The following is a 23,754-nucleotide window of genomic DNA, read 5'->3' on the forward strand; positions in this document are numbered from 1 at the left end:
ATACACTCAAGTCTTTCATTTTACCTACTGAGGCACCTCCCTTGTCACAGAATATTTTCTGTTATGAATAGATCACACACACACACACACACACACACACACACACACACACTTCACATTCTATAGAAAAAGATAATGAAGTCAAATGTTCAAGATGTTGCTGAAACTCTACCAGTTTTATACTTACTGCTGGAAGAATAAAAAGCTAATATTGATTTTCCTCTCTTGGGAATGATTCGTTTTCCTAGAAGTTTTTCCGTGCTCTGGGAAATATCCTTCCTTCTGTAAGGAAATGGTCGCTGTCTCCTCAGATAACAAAACCTAAATTCCACCCTCTTCAGGATGTACATACTCTGATAGCATTTCCATAGAAGAGTTAGCAAGAGAACATATTTTTCAGTGGGCAAACAGGTTGCCTGAGTCCTTGGCATGGGCCCGAGGTGAGTGAGCTTTCCTTGCTTTGCTTCTCATCACTCCACCTAGTTCAAGTTCTGGCAGCTTCAATGGCTTTATAATTTTCTTGGTAAGTGAGCCCCTGTTTTTTAGCCTGCGGCTGGCTCATGGAAGTCACCTTTCACCTACTTAAAGAAATATCCTGCAAGTAGATTTACTGTTGGAAAAGCTACTTCTAAATCCTTTGCTAAGTTAAAAGACAACAACAACCTTCCTTCCATCAGTTTTATTTCCTATCATGTTCAGTCTGATTCACTCTTATTTACAGACCAACTAAATAATATGCTGGATTAAACAACAGCAAACCCAATTCTTGCACTACTAGTCTAATGAAAGTCTTTGTTTAAATCGTGTGTTTGGTTTGTACTATTTTGCTTACTGAGAAGGAGAGAGAGAGGGAGGGAGGGAGAGAGAGGGGTGTGTGTGTGTGTGTGTGTGTCTACCCGTATGTACTTGAAGGTTTTTTTTTCTGCTGTACCAACAGGAGATACAATGACAAGCTATTTATTTACCAAAGCACTGTTCAGCTCTGGTTTATAGTGTTGTGGGGGATTGAATTTTGGAGCCTTAGGTGTGAGAGTCTGTTTGCATATCCATTATGCTATCTATACTCTGTCCTATTTTATTATTTTTTATTTACCCAGAGCACTGTCAGCTCTGGCATAAGGTAGTGCTGGGGACTGAACCTGTGACATCAGAGCCACAGGCACTAAAGTAATTTTGCATAACCATCATGCTACCTCCTCAGCCCAGTTCAAACTACAAATACCGAAAGAAAAAAAAATACACTTTTGGATTCAGAAAAACGTCAAAAAAAAAAAAATCAATACTCGAGTAAAGTTTCTCCTTTGAAAACAAATATCAAACTTGTCCAAATTAGTTGCCTTTTGAGAGGGGAGGGATTTTTTTTTTTTTTTGGAGGTGGTGGGGAGAGAAGGCTTTAGGTGAATCTTAAGCGGGGTAGGGTTGGGTGGGTGGGTGAGAATAAAGGCATATGTTGAGAATGTTTGAGCGCCAGACGTTAAAAAGCAAATCCCTTTTTTTTTTTTTTTTTTTTTTAACAAAACTTGGCGGAGACACAGGATAATGCATCCGCATCAGAACAAAAATAATATGCACATCATTTCAGGCTCTATATTAAGAGTTAGACATCACAACAAGAGTAGGGCATTTGTGGGGGTGTCCCTTTTTTGGGTGGGGGAATTTTTTCCTCCTGCCTGCAGGCTGTCAACAGGCCTGGCTCCCGCCCCGCCCCCGGTGTCCCCGCCCCCGGGGTCCCAGCCCCACCGCGACCGCGGCTGGGTCCCTGCAGCCGCCGCCGCCGCAGCTCCGCCGAATGACCCGTAGTAACCCCGCCCCGCCCCGTGCTGCCCGCGCCGGGCTCTCCGGCTGGACTGTGATAGGCTCAGCCTCGCACGCGCCACCGCCCGCGGGCCAATGGGCGGCGGCCTTTCTGCATATGCAACGAGCGCCGGCTGGGCTGCGCGTCCGGGCGGTTCGCCTCAACAGACGCTTGGCGAGCCGGCGCCGGGAGCGACGCTGCGCGGGTGTCCGCGGCCGGGCTGGGACGAGGCGGCGGCGGCGGCGGCGGCGGCGCGGGCCGGGCGCGGGCGGTTTTTTTCTCGCGGTGCGGCCGCCCAGGCTCCCCGGAAGCGGCGTGGGGTCGTGAATGCTCGGGGGGCGCAGCCAGGCCTGCGTGGGCCCGAGGCCGCAGGAAGCGGGGCCCCGGCGTCGCGGTGAGTTCGGCGCCGGTTGCGGGTGGGGGGGGGAAGCGCGGCCTGGGCCGGGGGGGGGGGCGGGGGACCCGGAGCGGGTCGGGGGGGTTTGGGGGGGGCCCGCATCGCCCTCGCCCCCCCGCCTGGGCTCCGGCCCCGGAGGATGAGCCGCGCAGGCGCCCACGGGGTGGGGGGACCTCGGGGTGGTGGGGGGGACCTCGGGGTGGTGGTGGGGGACCTCGGGGTGGTGGGGGGGGACCTCGGGGTGGTGGGGGGGACCTCGGGGTGGTGGGGGGGGACCTCGGGGTGGTGGTGGGGGACCTCGGGGTGGTGGTGGGGGACCTCGGGGTGGGGGGGGCTCGCTGTCCGGGAGGAAGGATGCTGCGCCGCGGCCCCTCCTGACGGCTGTCGGTTTTTTTAGGGGACCGGGTGATGGGCCCCCTCTGAACGGGGGTGTATCGGCGTCCCCCCCGGTAGGGGCACATGGGGCGACCCTGGCCTCTGCTCGCGCCCTGGAGGGGGGACGCCGGGGCCTCCCCAAGGTTGCCCAACCCCCACCCGCACCCGGCGGCCTGGGAGGTGTCACCCCCCCCCCCAACAGCGCCCCCGGCTGCCCCCCATCCCTTCTCACCTCTGCCACCACCCCCCCCCCCAACTGGGTATCTCGGTTGGGTTTCCAGCTGTCAGGCCACTTGCAAATGCAGCAGGAAGGGCCCCGGAGAGGACCTGGCAGCTGGAGAGAAGGGATGGTGGTGGTGGGGGACCATGGATTTGGGGGCGAGTCAGTAGAGCTGCAGAATAGGCCATGTGGCTGGCATGCAGTAGCCCTCAGCACAGCCCAGGGGCGCCATGCATGTGGTGCACGTGTACGTGGTGCATCTGGTGCACGTGCATGTGATGCGTGTGTATGTGGTGCATATGATGCATGTGGCGCACATGTATATGGTGTATATGGTGCGTGTCAAGCACCTGGTGCACGTGTACGTGGTGCATGTGGTACACGTGTATGTGATGCATCTGGTGCATGTGCATGTGATGCATGTGGTCGAGGCTCACTCCCAGCTCCCAGCCCTCCAGGTTGGGGATAGCTAGTCCCTTTCTGCAGCCCCAGAAGCTGAGGCCAGAGCACCTTCATTCCCGCTCCCCTCCCTTCCCCCCACCCCCATCCCAGCAGATCTGGAGAAGCCCAGTGCGCACCCAGCACCAAAACCCCTGTGTGGTGCTGCCTCTCCTTGGTGGCTGGCAGGATAGTTGCCTCCCCGGGTGCAGGGTGCTGGGTGGAGCCAGGGAGCTGCGGTTTCTTCCTGCTGGCACACTCTGTTCTGTTCTGTTTGTGCCCTGAGAGTTTGCAGGTGCTCTTGGAAGTTCCTGGGAAGGCAGAGGCGCCCCCCCCCCCCCCCCCCAGCCTGAGCAGGGCTTGTGGCTGGCAGCCTGGTGCGCTTCTCACCAGCTTTCTCCCTTGGTGTCTCTCCTCATCTTTCGGAAGAGTGGGTGCTGCAGCTTGAGAGCGTTGCTGGGTGCAGGACAGAGAGGCCCACTGGGCGTGGGCTCAAGGCCACCAGGCACCTGGTCCCTTTGGCATCTCAGCGCGTGGGTCTGTAAGACGTTTTGGGCTGGGTGGCTTGAAGCGTGGAGACTCAGTGAGTCCAAAATGCCACCCTGGAAGAAAGGGAAAGCTGGGGGCACAGTGTGAGGGGAAAACGGTGGCCTGCCTGTCTGGTGGCTGGGTGGGGGGCTCAGCTGTGTCCCATTGCTTTTGTGCTGCCTCACGTCTGGTTGTGTGCCTGTGACTCAGTCATTCCCCACCCAGCTCTTTGCTCAGCTGGAGCCTTCTAGCTCCTGGCAGGTACTGGGGGGGGGGGGGGAGCGGACAGGGAGATCCTGCAAGCAGGTGCTGATTCAAGGCATGGTAATGTGAGGGAGGGTGAGGACCGAGGTGGAACTATGATTCGGGTTGATAATGGTGAGTTTTTTTTTTTTTTAAATACCTAGATAGCAATCTTGTGTTATGAGGTTGCAATAAAACGTGCAGGACCTAGAAGTGAGAGTTTTGAGTAACGCTGCTCGTTTCACAATGACCCATTCTGGAGTGCCAGGGCAACTCATCCGTCATCCGACCCGGGCATGGAGAACTGTCTCTTCAGGGCACTCAGTGCAGACATTGCAGGCACACATGCACACAGGCTTCTCCCTGCCTCTCAGAGTGAACGTTTGGGGAGTGGGGAAGGCAGTGACCAGGTCGCTTACCCTGCCAGTGTGCCTGCCTGGCTCAAGTGGGGGTCGCTTCCTCTCTGTCTCCATCGGAATCAGTTGACTTGGAGCAGTGAATCCGCCAACCACCAGAACCAACACAGACTAACAAACCAGTCAGGTTGCCAGAATCTTGGGAGTGAGGGTGAGGTTGGGCCTGAGGGTGGGATTTCTATGTTTCTGGGAAAGTTGAGGCCCTGGGTGACAGGCCTTTGTAACTTGAGATAAGCAGCGTCTCCTGACCACCGGGGTCTTAAGAGTTAGCAGTGTGACTGAATGACACCTGTGTGCAGAGAACTGTGCCGAGCGCACCAGGTGCAGTGTAAAAAGAAAAAGAAAAACGAGGGAGTCGGGCTGTAGCGCAGCGGGTTAAGCGCAGGTGGCGCAAAGCACAAGGACCGGCATAAGGATCCCGGTTCGAACCCCAGCTCCCCACCTGCAGGGGAGTCGCTTCACAGGCGGTGAAGCAGGTCTGCAGGTGTCTGTCTTTCTCTCCCCCTCTCTGTCTTCCCCTCCTCTCTCCATTTCTCTCTGTCCTATCCAACAACGACAACAATAATAACTACAACAATAAAACAAGGGCAACAAAAGGGAATAAATAAATAAATAAATTTAAAAAAATTTTAAAAAAAAGAAAAACGAGATTTTTTTCCCTCAGTCTATCACCCCCATCCTGATTTTTTTTTTTTTTTTCCCCACCAGAGCACTGCTTCTTAGCTCTGGTTTATGGTGGTGCGGGGAATTGAACCTGAGACTTTAGGCTATGCTGTCTACCCCCGCCCCTCCTGTCCCTGATTTTAAGGGGATTTCAGTTGAGTGAGTAGTAATGCTCAGATTTGAGTATTTTTCTTTTTCTTCTTCTCCTCCTCCTCCTTCTCCTTCTCCTCCTTCTGCTCCTTCTTCTCCTCCTTCCCCTCCTCCTCCTTCTATCATCATGTTGGCTCATTGGATTCTTTTCAGACTCATTTGATGAGCAGACATACTGAGAAAGTGGAAGTCTAGAGGTGAGCCTGCCAGCACATGGTGCGTGAGGAGCTGGGGGTGACCCCTTCCTTGTTCACCATGTCATGGCCAGATGGGTGCTTTAAAAGCAGGAGTGCAGGGCTGCGCTTGGGGAAGAGGAAGGGCCTCCAGAAGAGGTGGGGGCAGTGGCCAGTGTCCTTGCAGGAAAGGGGTGTGATTGTTACCGTCGCCGAGGCAGAAACTTAGCTGAGTGGAGCTGAGGGGGCGACCTTTCCCAGGAGATGCTGTTGTGGGGTGTGTGGGCAGTACAATCAGGTGGAAGGGGAGAGTTAAGTGGAGCTGAGCAAGGACAGGAGGCTAGTGGCGCAAGACTTTGGAGTTCAGTATTTAAATGCCGATGGGGAGGTGTTGATTGAGAGGGACAGAGGTTGACTGGGCTGATCTGTGCAAAAATTCCGGAGAAGATGGGGCGGGGTGGGCGGGCGGGAAGGGGCCCCAGACTCCTCTTCCCAGAGGAACAGAAGATGCCTCCCTCGAGATGACCTGCCTAAAGGTCAGGAGCCGAGCAGATCCCCCCAGATGGCTAAGGACTGTTCCTAAAATCAGCCTAGCGCTCGCTGAAAGCATCTTGTGGGCTTACTGTGTGACTTAGTCTTGATTCAGTTCACTTTAATGGGGTAAAGACTTTTACTTGATTTTTGTCACTTATTTCCTTTCTGAAAAAAGGAGGTAATGTAAATGTTAAATTCTGTGATTCCCCCCCCCATGCTTATTTTTCGTTTTACAAGGAAGTTTTCAGACTGCTTCTGTGTTCCTGCAGTCTGAGTGCCTGAATTCTTCCTCTTTGTTTTTTTTTTTTGTTTTTTTTTAAATATTGCCAGAGCACTGCTCAGCTCTGGCTTATGGTGGTGTGGGGGATTAAACCTTTGGATTTTGGAGCCTCAGGCATGAGAGTCTATTTGCATAACCATTACACTACCTCCCCCTGCCCAATTCTTCCTCTTTTATGTATTTTTTTATATTTATTTTATTTATTCCCTTTTGTTGCCCTTGTTGTTTTATTGTTGTAGTTATTATTGTTGTTGTCGTTGATGGATAGGACAGAGAGAAATGGAGAGAGGAGGGGAAGACAGAGAGGAGGAGAGAAAGACAGACACCTACAGACCTGCTTCACCGCAGGTGGGAAGCCGGGGTTCCCACCTGACTCCCCTGCAGGTGGGAAGCCGGGGTTCGAACCGGGATCCTTATGCCGGTCCTTGTGCTTTGCGCCACCTGCGCTTAACCCGCTGCGCTACAGCCCGACTCCCGTATTTTTTTTTTTTTCCCCTCCAGGGTTATTGCTGGGCTCGGTGCCTGCACCATGAATCCACCGCTCCTGGAGGCCATTTTTCCCCCTTTTTGTTGCCCTAGTTGTTGCAGCCTCGTTGCGGTTATTATTGCCATTGTTGACGTTGCTTTGTTGTTGGATAGGACAGAGAGAAATGGAGAGAGGAGGGGAAGACAGAGAGAGAGGGGAGAGAAAGATAGACACCTGCAGACCTGCTTCACCGCCCATGAAGCGACTCCCCTGCAGGTGGGGAGCCGGGGGCTCGAACCGGGATCCTTACTCCGGTCCCTGCGCTTTGCGCCACCTGCGCTTAACCCACTGCACCACCGCCCGACTCCCATTTTTTTTTTTTTTAATTTAAAATTTTAGCTTTTGTGGTCCAGGAGGTGGCGCAGTGGCTAAGGCACTAGACTCTCAAGCATGAGGTCCTGAGTTCAATCCCTGGCAGCACATGTACCAGAGTGATGTCTGGTTCTTTCCCTCTCTCCCCTATCTTTTTCATAAATAAATAAAATCTTTATAAAAAAATTTAGCTTTTGTTTATACTGGGATGAAATGACTTAGTACTTTTGATGCTACTCATTTTGATGGGTAAAAAATTGGGGCATGCATGGCAGAGAATATAGTGGGGGTTGTATTGTTATGTGGAAAACTGGGAATGTTCTGCATGTGCAAACTACTGTATTTACTGTCGACTGTAAAACATTAATCCCCTAATAAAGAAAAAACCTGAGGTATAGTTGAGTGGGTCAACTGATACACTAACTTTTCTGTATAAGTACCGCGCGCGCGAACCGATTGCGCCACTGAGCTCCCACACTGACTTTTCTTTAGATCCCTTAGTAGTGACCAACCTTTTGTGGAAGTCCCCTCCAAATCCAGGTTTCTCCTACTAGTTTGTGAGACTTTCTGGTATAAGAGTATACAGGACATCCAGTGGTGGATCACCCAGGAGAGCGCACACGTTATCATGCATGAGAACCTATGGACAAGCCCCCTGGTCCCCACCTGCAGGGAGGAAGCTTCACAAGTGGTACAGCAGGGCTGTAAGTCTCTCCCTCTCTCTCTCATAAAAGTAGAACAGCAACAACAAAAAGCCATCAGGCTCAGTGGAATTGTCTTGCAGTCAGTCACTGAGTCCCAGGAATCACCCTGGTGGGAAAACAAGGATATATGGGTATACTGATCTAATACTTACCCACTGACGTATTTGTTTCGCGCCTGTCCCAGCGAGACACTGGGAATTTGGACATGATTGATAGCTCCTGTACATGGTTTACAAAAGGAATGAAGTGTGTGAAGATTGTACTGTAAAAGGAGCACAGGTGCACGAGCAGAGAGAGCCAGGAAACATGTTCTTCGCTGAGATGAATTGGGCTTTAAACAGGTTCCACCTGAATTTGGACCAGCTGTGTAGACACAGGTGTTACCAGAACATCAAAGGATAGTGTCAGAAAACTCAAACTCCTAACATTAAGTGCTCATGTTGGGAAAAGCAGCTTTTTCTCCTGCCACAATGTTCTGTTCTGTGTTTGACTGAGAAATTAACCATCCTTAGCTTCTTTCCGATACTAGCGTGCCACTTGTCTTTCTAAACTAACGTTCTTTGAGATGGGGTAACAGTCAACACTTCTGGCCAGCAGCACTTCTGGTATGTATGGTGGCATTCTGAATTTCTTCTAGATTTTACGGTCAAGCTCGCGAGTGAGCTGCTTCCCCGGACTCTGGGAGCAGAAAACTACATAAAAGTGCACTTGATTGAGAGGAGATGGGGCCTGTCAGTTCCTGGGGCCAGGAGTGTTTGGTCTTGAGAGGCGTGCAGGGGCGGGTGAGTGGGTGAGCGATGCTTGAGACTCTCGTCGGACTCGGAAGAGCCAGACTTGAAGGTCCTCACGGCGGGGGAGGCTAAGGTGTTGTCTTCGACAGTGACCTGCTCCTCTGCGTCTCCCATCAGTGCTCTTTTTCTTCTGGATTAAAAGAAATCTTAGTGGTTGACAAGATCGTAAGCTAACAGAGGTGTAGTTGGGCACTGTTACCACCTCCCCAGTTCTGCGTCCTCATCCCCCTCCAGCTGAAACTGCGACAGCTCTCCCAAGGTCACAGATAGGGCTGGACTCGTATCTGTCTTTTTCTTTTATCGCCCTTCCTACCACCATTCCCGTGGCTCTGGGTTTTTAGTATCTAGGCCAGATTTCTCAAGTTGCCCAGGTCTTGTTCTGTTAGCTTTGTGCATCTCCACCTGGTTTATTTGTTTCCTACTTGGGTTTTATTAGGAACTAACTATACTGATTGCTGTCGAGATAGCTCGTAGACTTTTGAGTATTATTTTAGTATTGCTAAAAGACAGACTTCATGAGTCAGTTTCTGGCAAGCAGAAAGATGAGACCTAGAGTAGTTAAAAAAAAAAGTGTTTGTAGGCAGAAAGACAGTGAACAAGGTTATTAGCAAAACATGATTTCAGGGAAAACCTCCTTTCTTAGTTGATCTCTCTTAGCGCTGGTAGGAAATGGGGTGGGGGGCAGGGATGGCGGTGATGGTGGTTTAAACCTTCAGTTAGATTTGTTGTTGGACCTGGTGAGACTAGCACAGTACTTTCTGCCACAGACCTTCATGTCTGAGGCACCGGAGGCCCCAAGTTCACTCTCCTGTATCGCCATGAGCCAGAACTGAGCAGCAGCTGCTTAAAAGAACGTGCTTATTCAGTCTAAGTGGGTCCTCTTCCCCTAGCCCCCACAAGTGACTCTGTTTGGGGTCGGTTTTCCTCCCTTTTCACAGTTTTAAGTGAATTGTTTAAAGCACTTTTGTATTTATACGTTGATGTTTCTGAGTTCTGAATATTCAGTATAATTCTGAATATTCAGTATAATTCTGGTTAAAATTGTGGAGTTCCGTTCTTGGAGCCTCAAGCATGAGAGTCTTTTGCATAGCCATTATACTATCTACCCCCCCCCCCCAGTCACAAGTTCATTCTTTAGTCATACATTTTCTTACTTTACTTTTAAAAGCTTTATTAATGAAAGAGAGAGAGAGAGACATGTCTGCAGTGCTGGACATTGAACTTGGGATCCTATGCTTGAGGGTCTGACGTCTTATCAAACTCTGTGCCGCGTTCTGGGCCACCAGCCACAACTTTGTTTCTTTTTTCTCTTTCTTTCCTTCTTTCAGATTTTTTTTTTCTTCTTGGCAGCATCTAATGCCATTACTCCTTAGCCAGTTTTTCATTCTGTGTGGGCGGGGGAAGAGGTAGAGACATGACGGCACTGCTCCATCAACTGTAGAGCTTTCTGCAGTGCCATAGTGCTCTCCCATGTGGCGTTGGGACTAGGATCCTGGCCCTGGTATGTGGTCAGACACACACCATATTGGACGAACTCACTTCTGGCCCCCTACTTTCCTAGTACTGGGAGAGATGATACTTGGCTTTTTTTTTTTTTTTTTTTTTTTACTGTAACACTACAATAACTTGATGCTGTGCTCTACTCACTGAGCCATTTCTCTGGCCACAAGGGATTTTATTTCCATAGAAGACCAGAATTTGGGGCCAGGCTGTAGCACACAGAACTAAGCGCAGCAGTAGGAAGTACAAGGACCTGTGCAGTGATCCCAGTTCCAGTTGCTGCTCCCCCCCTGCAGGGGGAGCGCTTCACAAGCAGTGAAGCAGGTCTGCAGGTGTCTCTCTGTCTTCCCCTCCTCTCAGTGTCTCTCTGTCCTAAACAATACAAACGCAAAAAATGTCCGCCAGGTGCAGCCTCAGCAATGACCCTGAGGGAAACAAACAGAAACCCACCGGAACTGAGCCAGAATGAAGGTAGTCAGAATTAGCATTGGTAAAAATTACACACATACCCCATGGGCCAAAAAAGTGACAGTCACTTTTCACTTAGTCACAATTCATATTTCCCACAGGCGTCTTCCTTTTCTTTTGTAACTTTCCTTTTTGCCAGTGTGTTTGAAGCTAAGAACTTCATCATTTGCTCTTGAATCTAGGCTAGACGTGTGGATCGGTATCTACTTGGACCACATAGAGCTCTTTCGAGCAGTAGGAAGCCTGGTTTGTCTGTCAGCTTCTGAGGCCTGGAAGTGGGGTCTGTTTATGCAGCATGAGCGTGAGGAGGCGAGAGGACTGTGGGCGGGAGGTGAGGGGGCTTCATGGGACCACGAGAGTGAGGAGTGATGCAGAGCTGGAGTTTTTATCACCACAGCGTTTTGCTGGAATCTTGATGATTTGAATTTTAGACCACAGCAACTTACCTTGTGCAGTTGTTTCTGTGAGGCGGCGACGGTGTGCAGGGTGTACGTGCTCCGCCAGGATGGGCATCAGGTAAGTCTCGGGCCTGCTGAATCGGAAGGCTAGGGATTCCCCACGTTTCTGTAAATGGCGACATTTTATACATCGCTTATCTAGTGTGTACAGATGCTGGGACGGCAGCGTAGATGACTGACGTGAAGGACAGAAACGACTGACAGTGTGTGGAGTTGTACCGCTCCTCCTATGGTTTTGCCAATGTTTTCTTTTTATAAATAAAAAAAAAATAAAAAAAATGACTGACAGGACGTGCGTGTCTGAGCTGTAGGTCAGTTCATAGTGTGTGGAGCCAGGGACAGGCAGATCAACGGGCTCATGAGTTGGAGTTTCGTGTCCACTGTCAACTTCAGATTACTTATGAAATAATAATTGCATATAGTATGGGTATTCTTTTATTATTATTATTTTTTGTTTTTGGTAGGGTAAGTCTAAAACCTAAGTGTGTCTTGTACTCCTTACTGAGAGTAGCTGTGTCTTAAGTTTCTCCAATGGAAAGAGAGCTCTGTGAGCACGGGGTATTTGTGTTTTAGTCATATCTGCACTCTTAGTGCCCAGCACCTGGAAGAACCATCTTTGTTGACAAAATCGGTCCCTGCCACCTTGCTCAGTAGTGGGGGTATTGATTAAATTGAGGTGGAAGATTTGAGATTGAGAAAGTGAACAGCCTGCTTTCAAAATGACCAGCACAGTGGTGCCAGGGAGATGGGACAGTGGTCGTACGAAGGATGTGACTCTCCCACCCATTGAAGAGTCAGCATAGCAGACAAGCTAGACACACACACGCACACGCACATGGTGCCCACACCCCCACCCATCGATCGATCGATCTCTGGCACCAGCATAGCCAGCACTGATTGGTGTGGGGTTAGAACCACCACAGCAAAAACTGAAATGACTGAGAGATGCTTGGGAGTCAGGAGCATAGGAATTCTGCAAAGAGCCCATCTGCTGTTGATAAAACAGGCATTTAAATAGTAGGTCGGCTGAGTAATGTGTGCGGATGTAATTAAACGAGCAGGTGATACAGAGAAGTAAGAGTGACGGGGTTGTCTCAGCCCAGGCCACCTGTCGCCTTCCTTGGAGTCTGGGCATACCCGACCTGCTCTTCAGCCCTCGTGCCTCTGTGTGGCGTCTGTGACACGCGTCCTGATTGCTTAACTTTTGTGCCACCTTGATGGTTGTGTGTGTGTGTGTGTCCCCGTCCTTAGTCCTTGACTCTGTAGCTGAATGTAGTGTTTTTTTTTGTTTGTTTGTTTTTTTGCTTTCATGGGTAGTTTCTGATGTGACTACAAAATCTTTATCTTCGGCGCTCTCTCTCTGGAGCCCTAGTTCTTATTCTCACAGTGGCTATCTTTTTTGGTCATGTGCACAAACCCAATAGCCAACTCTCAGAACATGCCCTGTCATATGTATGTGGTCTTCCTATCATGAGAGACCTCTGCTTCTGTGCTGGGAATCTTGACCTTAGTTTTCAAAGGTAAATATTCAGACCTCTCCATATCCTGTTGATTTTACTTCAGAAATAGTTCTTAGTTTGATTCTGCTTTCATTCCATTTAGTATCCAAAGTATGAATCTCATTATTCTTCACTTGGGTTATTGTCTTTTTTTTTTTTTTTCTTTTTCTTTTTTCCTCTTTACCAGAGCACTTCTCAGCTCTGGATGGTAGTGGTGTGGGGGATTGAACCTGGGATTTTGGAGCCTCAGGCATGAGAGTCTCTTTGTTTAATCATTATGCTATCTACCCTTGTTCCACTTGGGTCATTGTAATAACCGCTTACATGCAGTTCCTTCCAGCTTGACTTGAGAAAGCAAACTTGGTAAAAACAAACAAACCAACAAACAAAATAAGCCCTTGTTAAAAAAAAAAAAAAACCTACACTCCTGTCCACCCGTGTTTCCGCTTCCCATCTCCGTTTCTGCACCCGCCCAGACCCTCTGCTACCTCAGGCTACTTGGCATCCCTCACCTTATATGTTTTTAAAGGTTTGTATTTAGTAAGTGACTCTATTGGGGGGAAATGATGGTCTGCAGGCTGTGCTGACATCAAGAGGGGTGACGAGTGTTGGCGAGGATGTGGAGGAGGAGGAGCTCGATGGGGAGGAAAGCTGGTGTAGCCCCTGTGGGCAACAGCACAGAGGGGCCTCACGACCCAGAGGTGCCACGAAAGCGCTCATTCTAAGGGGCCCTGCTCCTCTTCGTTTATAGCTGCATTATTCGCAGTAGCCAAGGAGTGAGAAGAGCCTAAATGCCCATCAGCAGATGACTGGATAAAGGAGTTATGGTCTAGGGGCCAGGTGGCACATATGGTTAAGCACATGCATTACAGCATGCAAGAATGCAGGTTCAAGCCCCTGGTCCCCACCTGCAGGGGGAAAGCTTCATGAGTGGTGAAGCAGGGCTGCAGGTGTCTGTCTCTCTCTGTCTCCCTCTGTCTACCTCCCCCCCTCCTCTCAATTTCTCTCTGTCTCTATCCAATCAATAATGATGACAATAGTAATGATAATAAAAGTTATGGACTATACTACTTTGCAATTGAGAAAGATGATTTTGTGTCTTCTGGGACAAAACGAGTGGAGCTGGAGATGCTCATGCTTAGTGAAGTTAAGCGAGGAGGTGAATTACAACTACCAGACGGTTTCACTCTTACGTAGAATATAGAGAATTGAGATACGGCAACTTTGGGGTGGGGGAGGGGTGCCACCCAACCAAAGTCTCTTAAGACTTTGAGAGAACTGTGGTGGTGGTGGACGGGTTTGCGCCTGTGATCCTTCTGGCCTTCAGTCTTCACACAGGATTCATATTCAGATGCAGAATCACCCAGACTCATGCCTGGAACTTTGGGGCCGAGGTGGCTTACAAGTTTACTCCCCATTAGGAAGACAGCAAACCCCGTAGCTGCCAATCCCAGGTTCCTTGTGCTTTTATTGGTTAGTTACAAGATATATCAAATGACTTCTAAAGCCTAGCGAGCTTAAATTAGCAAGGAGAGTGGTGCATGAGAGAACCAGCTGGGGCAGGGCAGTCTGCATAAGGCAGTGCCGGAGAGTCTCTTAGACTCACATTTGGTCGAGTTCACCCTTAACTAATCTGCCTAAGGGAAGTCAGCAGATTTGTGGCTGCAGTGTCAGCAGGTCAAGCACCCCCTCATCCACATCCGGTGTCAGCCTGGCTGTGGCCTGCAGCTATGGCATCTCTGTACACCGCTCCTTGCCTGAGAGGTTACATATCTCTGCCATCCATGAGGGATAACTAGGTCATGGGTTGCAAAAGCCTTCTGGCATGTCTATGCCCAGCACGCCGTCGCACCTTCTCTGACCTGTTCCCAGCAGCTGTTAGTGGGGCACAGAGCTTTGGCGGTGGGTGAGGATGTGGACCTACGCCCCTACCGTCTCGTAATCTTGTAAGCCATTATTAAATCAATGACAAAATAGGAAAGATACCAAGAAAATAAACCAGGCTGCCGTCACATTCGTACATTTCATGCCAGGTGTGAGCACACCACATTCTCTCAGTGTTATCTCCCTCCGCCAGAGGGCAGGAGGTCCTGGTCCCCTTTCAGACCAGCCCCACCAAGATTTATTTTACAAGAGACAGATTAAAAACTAGATCATTGCTACAGCATGTATGGGGCTGGGGACTGAACTTGGATCTTCATGCATACAGGTCTTGCACTGTGCCTTTGAGCTACCTCCCTGGTGCCTGATTCATCTTATTTTTAAAAAATTTATTTATTTATATTTTCCCCTTTTGTTACCCTTGTTGCTGGTCGTCGTTGTTGTCGTTATTATTGTTACTGCTGTCGTTGTTAGATAGGACAGAGAGAAATCGAGAGAGGAGGGGAAGATGGGGAGAGAAAGACAGACACCTGCAGACCTGCTTCACGTTCTGTGAAGTGAACCCCTTGCAGGTGGGGAGCCGGGGCTTGTGCGTTAGGTGTGGAGAGAGGAATGGAGGGTTTGATTGAGCTCTGGGGTGATGAGGAGGACCTCACACAGAGGATTCCGCTTAATCTTTTTTTTTTTAATATTTTTTTATTATCTTTATTTTTAAAAAGATTTATTCCCTTTTGTTGCCCTTGTTTTACTGATGTAGTTATTATTGTTGTTAGATAGGACAGAGAGAAATGGAGAGAGGAGAGGAAAGACAGGGGAGAGAAAGACAGACACCTGCAGACCTGCTTCACTGCCTGTGAAGCAATTCCCCTGCAGGTGGGGAGCCGGGGGCTCGAACCTGGATCCTTATGCTTGGTCCTTGTGCTTTGCGCCATGTGCACTTAACCCACTGCGCTACCGCCTGACTCCCTATTATCTTTACTTTTATTGGATAGAGGCAGTCAGAAATCTAGAGAGAAGGGAGTGATAGCGAGGGAGAGAGACAGAGAGACACCTGCAGCTCTGCTTCACCACTCGCGAAGCTTTCCCCCTACAGGTGGGGACCTGGGGCTTGAACCTGGGTCCTTGGGCACTGTAACATGTGCGCTCAACCAAGTGCGCCACCACCTGGCCCCGATTCTGCTGAATCTTAAAGGACTTTGTGTTGGTGGCCATTTTGATTTCTTTGAACTCTCCCACTCTGTCTTAATTCTGAGTTCTGGAGTAATATGATGGGCCATCTTGTTCATGTTTTGACAGACTCCTCTCTGATGACAGGCTGCTGGGTGCCAGTGGTTACTCATGTTTTCCGTAGTCTGCTGGGAATGGGACCAACGGGTCATCACAGTTGAAACAGAATCAGTACCTGTGCAGGCTCTGGTCATTAGGAGTGGAGATTATTGTATAACCAGAAGAATGACTCAGAAACAAACTCTTCAGTGGGTGTGGGAGAGAGGTAGCACTAGGTGGCTCTCTTTCTCTCATTTCTACGACTTAAATGTAGCCTTTTCTCATTTGTGATTTTAATTTTTTGATGCTTGTTTATTGAACAATTTATTTATTTACTTATTTTTACTCATTGAATATCTGAAATACTAGCACTGTCCCAAAAGTTCTGTGACTTTTATTTCTGGTTTTAAAATTCTGGACCACTGGTGTTAGTTTCCACAGAAAGTAGGCCAGCTATATAGTTAAGTAGTCTTTGTTCCATCTTCAATCCCCCCCCCCCCCCCCCCCGCATAGAAAAACTTTGAAACATTAAGGCACCGGTGCTGGGACTTGAACCAGGGGCCTCACACTTACAAAGCTTGTTCTCTAAATACAAATCCACCTCCTTGACCCTTTTCTTTTAATTGTTTTATATTTCGTGTTAGCAATATGTGTAACATCCACAGTGCTTTGTATCATATAAAACTATTGATAGAGGTATTGACGGACAGTTCTTATAAATAAATCATGCAAATTAATTTTATCAGTGTGGCACAGAACTGTAATATATTTTCTCTCCCTTATGATTTCTTGTTTACTGTATTTTAATAATCGAATATGCAATACATTTAACTAGGTATGTACTCAAGACTTTATTTTCTTGCTAAGCTTTTCAGTCAGCCTCATGCTGAGAATTAAGACAGTTAGGGGTGGTAACCTTCCGCCCCAGTCAGCCTGGAAGACTGTTGGGTTGTCAGAAAAGTTATGATGTATTTCTCTGTGAAAATCGTGTCATGACTTTTCCAACAACCCAATAGTATTTATCAGCTTTAAGATATTCTACTGCAGAATGCTCCATTAATTCCTGCAGCTTTAATCCCCCCACCCCCGAATTCCTTTCAGTGAAATTTGTGTCACTGGGATTAATTTTTTTTTTTTTTTAGCTAGCATTAAATGCTAGTATGGACAGAAATAGAATTTTAAAATGGCATACTATTTTTTGAGGGAGAAAACAGACATTTTATTTTTTTGAATTTCTTTATTGGGGAATTAATGTTTTACATTCAACAGTAAATACAATAGTTTGTACATGCATAACATTTCCCAGTTTCCCATAGAACAATACAACCCCCACTAGGTCATCTGTCATCCTTCTTGGATCCACCCACCCACCCCAGAGTCTTTTACTTTGGTGCGATACGCCAATTCCAGTTCAAGTTCTACTTGTGTTTTCTCTTCTGATCTTGTTTTTCAACTTCTGCCTAAGAGTGAGACCATCCCATATTCATCGTTCTGTTTCTGACTTATTTCACTTAACATGAATTTTTCAAGGACCATCCATGATCAGCTGAAAATGGTGAATTCACCATTTTTTATAGCTGAGTAGTATTCCAGTGTGTGTGTGTGTGTGTGTGTGTGTGTGTGTGTGTGTATACCACAACTTGCTCAGCCACTCATCTGTTGTTGGACACCTGAGTTGCTTCCAGGTTTTGGCTATTAATTTAATTTTAAATTTATTATCTTTATTTATTGGACAGAGATAGCCAGAGATCGAGAGGAGTGGGGGAGGTAGAAAGGGAGAGAGAGACACCCGCAGACTTGTTTCACCACTCGTGAAGCATTCCCCCTGCAGGTGGGGACCAGGGACTCGAACCTGGGTCCTTGCACACTGTAATGTGTGCGCTTAACCAGGTGCGCCACTGCCTGGCCCCACTGGGATTAATTTGATATCTATTTAAAGTTGTTATTTTAGTTCAGTTCACCTACTTTACCTTTCTTTCTGGGAACTGTTTTCAGCCTCATTTCATGGAATGTTGAGTTGTTGGGAGATCACGTTTCTCTGTGCCTAAATGCTCCACGACTTTTTCACCAACCCGATATATGTTGACTTTTAAAAGTCAGTGTGCTTTTGATTTCCAAGTGTTTTCTTTTTTAGAGAGTTTATTCGGGGGTGTCCGGGGGGTTGTGTCGAGCACTGTTCTGGCATATGTGCTACTGTGTATTGAACCCAGTACCTCATACACTGTTGCTATAACCCCAGAATCCCTCTACCCCTCTGCCTCCCTGACCACCCATGATTTAAAAAAAAAATCAACATTTGTTTTGTCTGCACAGCGTCCTCTTCTTGTTTCAGTCGCATGTATGTGTGTGTCTTATTTCCTTGATGATCAACAGCATACACACTTCGACTTTTCCTTCACGCTTCCTACAGCGTGTGTTCCCATGGAGTTCTCCTTTGTCTCTGTCTTCCCTTATGCTGGTTTTTCTCAGCTTTTTGGTACTGCAGAGCTTCAGTTGCTGTCTGGGAGGGATGACTCTTGTTGAGAAGTGCCTAGTGTCTAGTAGTGCACACAGGGCAAGGCCATTGAGACAATGTGCTTGTCTTCTGGTGCTGCTGTAATACCATAAAGGTGGTAGCTTCAAACAACTGATTTCAAGGCCAGGGAGATAGTGTAGTGGTTATGCGAAAAGACTGGTGCTTGAGACACTAAACATCTTAGGTTCGGTCTCCAGCACCACCGTACACCAGAGCCGAACAGTAACTCTGGTTTAAAAATAAATAACTACAAACAGAAGACAACAGTACATCTAGTGGTCCAGAAATGGTGATACAATGGTGGTGGTGATCCGGTGTTCTCTCCCTCTCTTTTATAAATACATTGATCTTAAAAAATTAAAAATAACAGACTTAGTCTCCCACAGTGAACAGAGGCCAAAGGTGAGGTCAGCGTAGGGCTCTGAAGCTGAGGCGTCTGCTGGGTCTTTAGAGCAGAACTTGGCAAGAGAAGTTGCTTCCCGGCAGCATCTTCACATCTCTGCTCTCTTCACCGAGCCTTCCCCCTCTGCCTGTCTGTGCTAGACTTTCCACCGCCCTTTGTAGAAGGTCAGTTTGGGATGGTATTTAGGCCAACTGCACAGTTCAGGATTGTCTCCTCATCTCAAAATCCTTAATTGAATCCCATCTGCAAGGACCTATTCTCCCAAATAAGGTAACCTTTCCAGATAACTGCTGGGTCGTTTATTGAGCCTATTTCTTGTAGTTTTAACTAAGTTACCCTTTTCCTTGTGTGTACCTCTGTGCTTTTGTAAATGCCTTTTTTTTTTTAAACCAGAGCACTGATCAGATCAGCTCTGGCTTATGGCGATGCAGGGAGTTGAACCTGGGACTTCAGATCCTCAGGCATGGGAGCCTCTTTGCATAACCGTTATGCTATCTACCCCCACCCCGAATACTTTATTGTCTGCAGTTCTTCTTCTTTTATCTGTTTGGCCCCAAATACTTGGGTAAGCTTACGTGATAGTATTCTTTTCTTCCAACTGCAGGAGAACTGCATTGGTCTGTTCTCTTTAGCGCAGTCTGTGCGGTTCTTTGGTAGTTCTGGTCATGCCACCATGACGGAGGGCCACGCTAGTCTCTGCTGCTGGGGTAGGTTGACTTTATCTCTGCACCCGGAGCTCTTTCCCAGTTGGAGAAGCTGGGGGTCTGCAGTCAAGTACGCATTTCAAAAGGTATTTGTTGGGGCTATTTAACATGTCTTGAGGACCGACAAAACACTAGGATCTGCTGTGTTGGGCCATTTACTAACAGAACAAAACAGGGTAAACCAAGTGTACACATGTGCCAAGGCCTTTCCAGGGCCAGTGCTTGGAAGGGTCAGCTAGGCCCTAGGAATGTACACTCCCAGCTTCTGCTGAGTGCTGCCAAATGGCTGTCAAGTGGCCTCCCTGCCCCACCGTGCCAAGAACTGCCCCGATTTCTGCCACTTTGCTAATACTTGCAACTTTTTTCTTCTGCTAATAAAAACTCAGTTGTGTTTCCATGATAACTAGTGAGGCCAACCATTTCCTCATAGTTAGTGGATATTTTTTCCCCTGTAACTATGCCTAGCCTAATATTTTTTATTACCCTATTTATAGAAATTATGCAAATATCACATAATTATACATGTTGCCATTGCCCTCATTTGCATGTGGTAATAAGGCTGTTTCCCCTGTGGTGGACAGGTGGGTAAAGAAATAAATGCATTTATGTAATCATTAAATAAGGGCTTTGGATCCAGATAAATCTATTTTTAAGGCCTGTCTTTCTCTTTCTTTTTAAAGAATACTTAGGGAGTGAAGTAATGATGAATGAAGCATTGGTGTGCTGAATTTTAATAGGAAAATACTTGGCGAATAGTCTTACTAGCTCCGTGAGTTTCAGCTGGTGTGATATTTTTTCAAATGACTATAGTGATAGCTGACTTGTCTGCTGCACAGATGCGTGAGCAAATCATCGAGCTAATATGCAGCCAGTGTTGTCTATAAAGTGGAATAGTGCTATAACTCTTGGCAGTTCTTGCCCACAGTTGTCATGATGCATGGCTGAACTCAGTATGCTTCTGAAAAAGGTTTTGGATGTACCTTAAACAAACCAAAGAAGAGACTTCCTCTATTAGGTTTCCAGATTCACAGCAAAGTTGAACAGCTTTCCTTTCTGCTCTTTGCACTTGTATGCGGCCTCTCTGGCCGTGAGCACCCCTTACTTATTTCTGTGGTCACTTCTTACACTCCGTGAACCTGCACTGATGTGTCATTTGTAATTCACATTAGGCTTCACTCTTGGCATTGTATACTCTATGGGTTTTGAGAGATGAGTAATAATCTGTATCCTCTTCTCTCTCTCTTTTCCCTATTTTATTCCATAGGACAGTGAGAGATTGAGAGAGGAGGGCAAGATAGGGAAGGAGAGAGAGAGAGAGATAAGACACCTGCAGACCTGCTTCCCCACTTGTGGAGAGTCCCCATTGCAGGTGGGAGTGGGGGGGGCTCCACCTGGGGTCCTTGCACATAGCACTGTGTGCACAAGGATAGGGGTTCTCCAGAGTAATTCCCCAGCCCTTAGAGTCCTTTCTTTGTCTTACGGCCTTCGGGCAACTGCTGACTGGTCCTTTTCTGTTACAATAGCTTTGCCTTTCTATAGGTAGTCTTTTAAAAATATTTTTATTTATTTAGTAGATAGAGACAGAGAGAAATTGAGAGGGGAGAGGGAGGTAGAGAAGGAGAGAGACAGAGAGACATTGAAGACCTGCTTCTCCATTTGGGAAGCTTTCCCCCTGCAGCTGGGGACCAGGGGCTTGAACCGGGTCCTTGTCCACTGTGTAATGTGTGTGCTTAACTAGGTGTGCCACCACCTGGCCCCTATAGGTAGTCTTTTAAAGTGACTTTTAAGATAGATTTATGAAAGTAAATATAATCATGTGACATCATGATAAACTTAATTAAGAGTATTACATTAGTGACACACACTTAAAGACTGCTCTGTGTCTTGGTGACTTTGACAGTGAATGTATCATTTTATCGTCTGGAGGTGCCGCATTGATTCAGGTGAAGGACATTTTGGTCACTTCCCAACTTTGCCAATTAAGAACAAAGTGGTACAAACATTTGTGTGTTTTTTTTTTTTTCCTGTAGGTATAATTTTCAACTCATTTGGGTGAGGAACAAGGAACACAGTTGCTGGATCATGTGGGAAGTATATTTAGTTTTGCTTCAAGCTGTTACTTCTCCAAAGTGTCTATACCACTTGGCATTCATTCTCTGTGGTAATGAAAGGACATTCTGGCTACTCTGCATTCTTGTCAGCATTGACGAGGCTGGCAGTTTGGAATTGGGGCTGTCCTAGCAAGTGGTGTAGTGAATGTCATTTGCTAGTATGATAGTTGCTGTTTCCAGAGAAACCCATTATTTTCCCTTGTGAGGGTTAGAAGTAAAACTATTTCAAGAAACAGTTGCTGACTTGCCCCCGATGAGTATACACATACCACCGGGAGTAACGGCTGTCTTCATGTCTCTCTTGATAGGTACTGAAACAACAGCGTCTGTCTTGAAGGCACTAGCACTTCCTGCCATTGTAAACAGGTAAAATGTTTGTTTATTTTTTAATCATAAAATACTTACACTGTGAGATGTACATTGGGTCAAAGCCAGGTGTGACTAAGCTGTCAGTGATTCGAAATCTCCCCATTTTGTGGTCTGAGAGCGATGGAGGTTTTGTGGAGGTGGTTTTGATTGCATGCGGACCACTAGAGCAGTAAGCTGGCTTGCTCAGCCTTGCTTTCTGTCCTTAGTTCGAATTTCACCAGACATTTTTAGACAGTCTTTATTTTGTGAAGTATAGTGCTAATTAGCCTGCAATACTTGTTTCAGTGATTTTATATTCACTTTAACGTTATTTCATCTTTTTGACGAGACATTAGGGTTGGCTCAAGGCCAGGAAATCAGCAGCGAGCTTTTGGTTAGTGTCCTAAAATAAAGTCTAGCATGTTGATATTGCTACCACGGGGTGTGATCTAGCACGCTTAACTTTTCCCTTTTTGTGTTTTGACATAAGTTAATGTTCATGTGACACCGGTGCAAGAATTCAAGGATAAAGTTTGAAAGTTTTTAGTATTTTATGAACTGAAAGTAGAATTGGATTAGAACCATTATAAGAAAGTGTCCCATGTTAGTAAAATGTTTTTTGAGTGTAAACTCAGTAAGCTTTTCACCCGCTGTGTAATCATGACTGTTGAGAATTCTTTCAGATCCTTTGAAAGGCTTTGCCCTTATCAGTTGAGTTTATTAATTTCTCTGTTTTCAACTAATTAGACAGTAAGTCTGCTAAAGATAAACATGTACTGTAAATAGTAAAGGAGGGAGGCTTGTCTGCTCTCCTCATTCTGCTAGAGGTTAGCCCTAACCAGTGTACTTCTAGAGTTATTGTGCATAGCCAGGATCACCGGTTTTTAAGTGAAAACTAAAATGATGGAAAAAGGAATATACTCAGATGTTGTACCTTTATTTAGATTTATAATTCAATTGCATTTTTTGGCAATTTAATGTTACTAAGTCTTAGAAAAGTAGCAAGATATTTACGTAAATGCCTGCAATTATCATTGCCCTTCTCAGAGGGGTCAGCTATATCGGGAGTAGAGACAGGGTTTTGGAGTTTTAAAACATCTAGTTAGAAGGTGAGAGATCCCTCTTGATTTCTTGCTGTCTCTATCCAATAAACAAGTACAGATAATTAAAAAAAGAAAGGGAATGTTTTGGGAGTTGCCGCAATGGGTATGGTGTTGGACTCTCAAGCATGAGGTCATGAGTTCAATCCCCAGCAGTACATGTACCAGAGTGATGTCTGGTTCTTTCTCTTTCTATCTCTCCCTCCCTCCCTCCCTCCCTCCCTCCCTCCCTCCCTCCCTCCCTCCCTCCCTCCCCTCCTTCTTTCTCATTAATAAATAAAATCTTAAAACAATAAAAAAAAGGAGAGAGAAGGTAGATGGAGAAATGTGCCAGGAGAATGACAAAGCCTCTGTTGTCTCATAATTTTGCCTAGACAAAAAGAGAAATGAAACTGTCCTTTTATATAGGCTGACTACTATATGATGAAGTAGAGGGTACTTCATGGATTTAAAAAGTGTCCCACTGGGACCTCAATACTTAGCTATTTTTTTTATACAGAGAGACAGTCAGGAGGAAAGATACCATAGCACTGAAGCTTCCTACAGTCTATGTGATAATGACATGTAGAATTTGAAAAAGACTATTCACCATAGACGTGTATATGAATAAACCTGTACCTTTATCATAACTATTTCAGTGTTTTCAGTCTGCTAGAAATTCACTACAAGGCCATTGCTCCTTTTTTTTTTTTTTTTCTTGTTCACTTATGTTGTCAATGATATTCTCTCCATGATTCTAATCATATTTAAATATTTCATGGAGTAGACAAGTTTTGATAGTCTTCGAGACTTAATCACTCATTTTGATGATCCGCGGTCCCACATTCAGGTGGTAGGTAGTCAGAAGTGTTATCGGCGTGTATTTAGCCGTGCATTAGAGAGGAAATTATGCAGAATACTCCTGGTTATCTGTGAACATGATCGAAGATAGGAAGTTTGGAGGGAGGTGGGGCAGC

The 23,754-nt window shown here is 46.9% G+C and overlaps 1 protein-coding gene across 2 annotated transcripts in view; it reads left to right on the forward strand.

Moving 5' to 3' along the window:
- Window positions 1-1,950: 1,950 nt before the first annotated feature.
- ACSL3 (acyl-CoA synthetase long chain family member 3) overlaps window positions 1,951-23,754 on the forward strand; it is a 72,239-nt gene continuing 50,435 nt past the window's right edge. Inside the window, exons 1-2 of one of the 2 annotated variants that reach the window (XM_060193674.1) lie at window positions 1,951-2,189; window positions 21,659-21,716. The gene's annotated coding sequence lies outside the window, so the exon portion shown is untranslated. The remainder of the gene's footprint in view (window positions 2,190-21,658; window positions 21,717-23,754) is intronic. The other variant, XM_060193675.1, reaches the window with a different exon arrangement.

The sequence above is a fragment of the Erinaceus europaeus genome, chromosome 7 (genome assembly GCF_950295315.1).
Source record: "Erinaceus europaeus chromosome 7, mEriEur2.1, whole genome shotgun sequence".
NCBI classification, from domain to species: Eukaryota; Metazoa; Chordata; class Mammalia; order Eulipotyphla; family Erinaceidae; genus Erinaceus; species Erinaceus europaeus.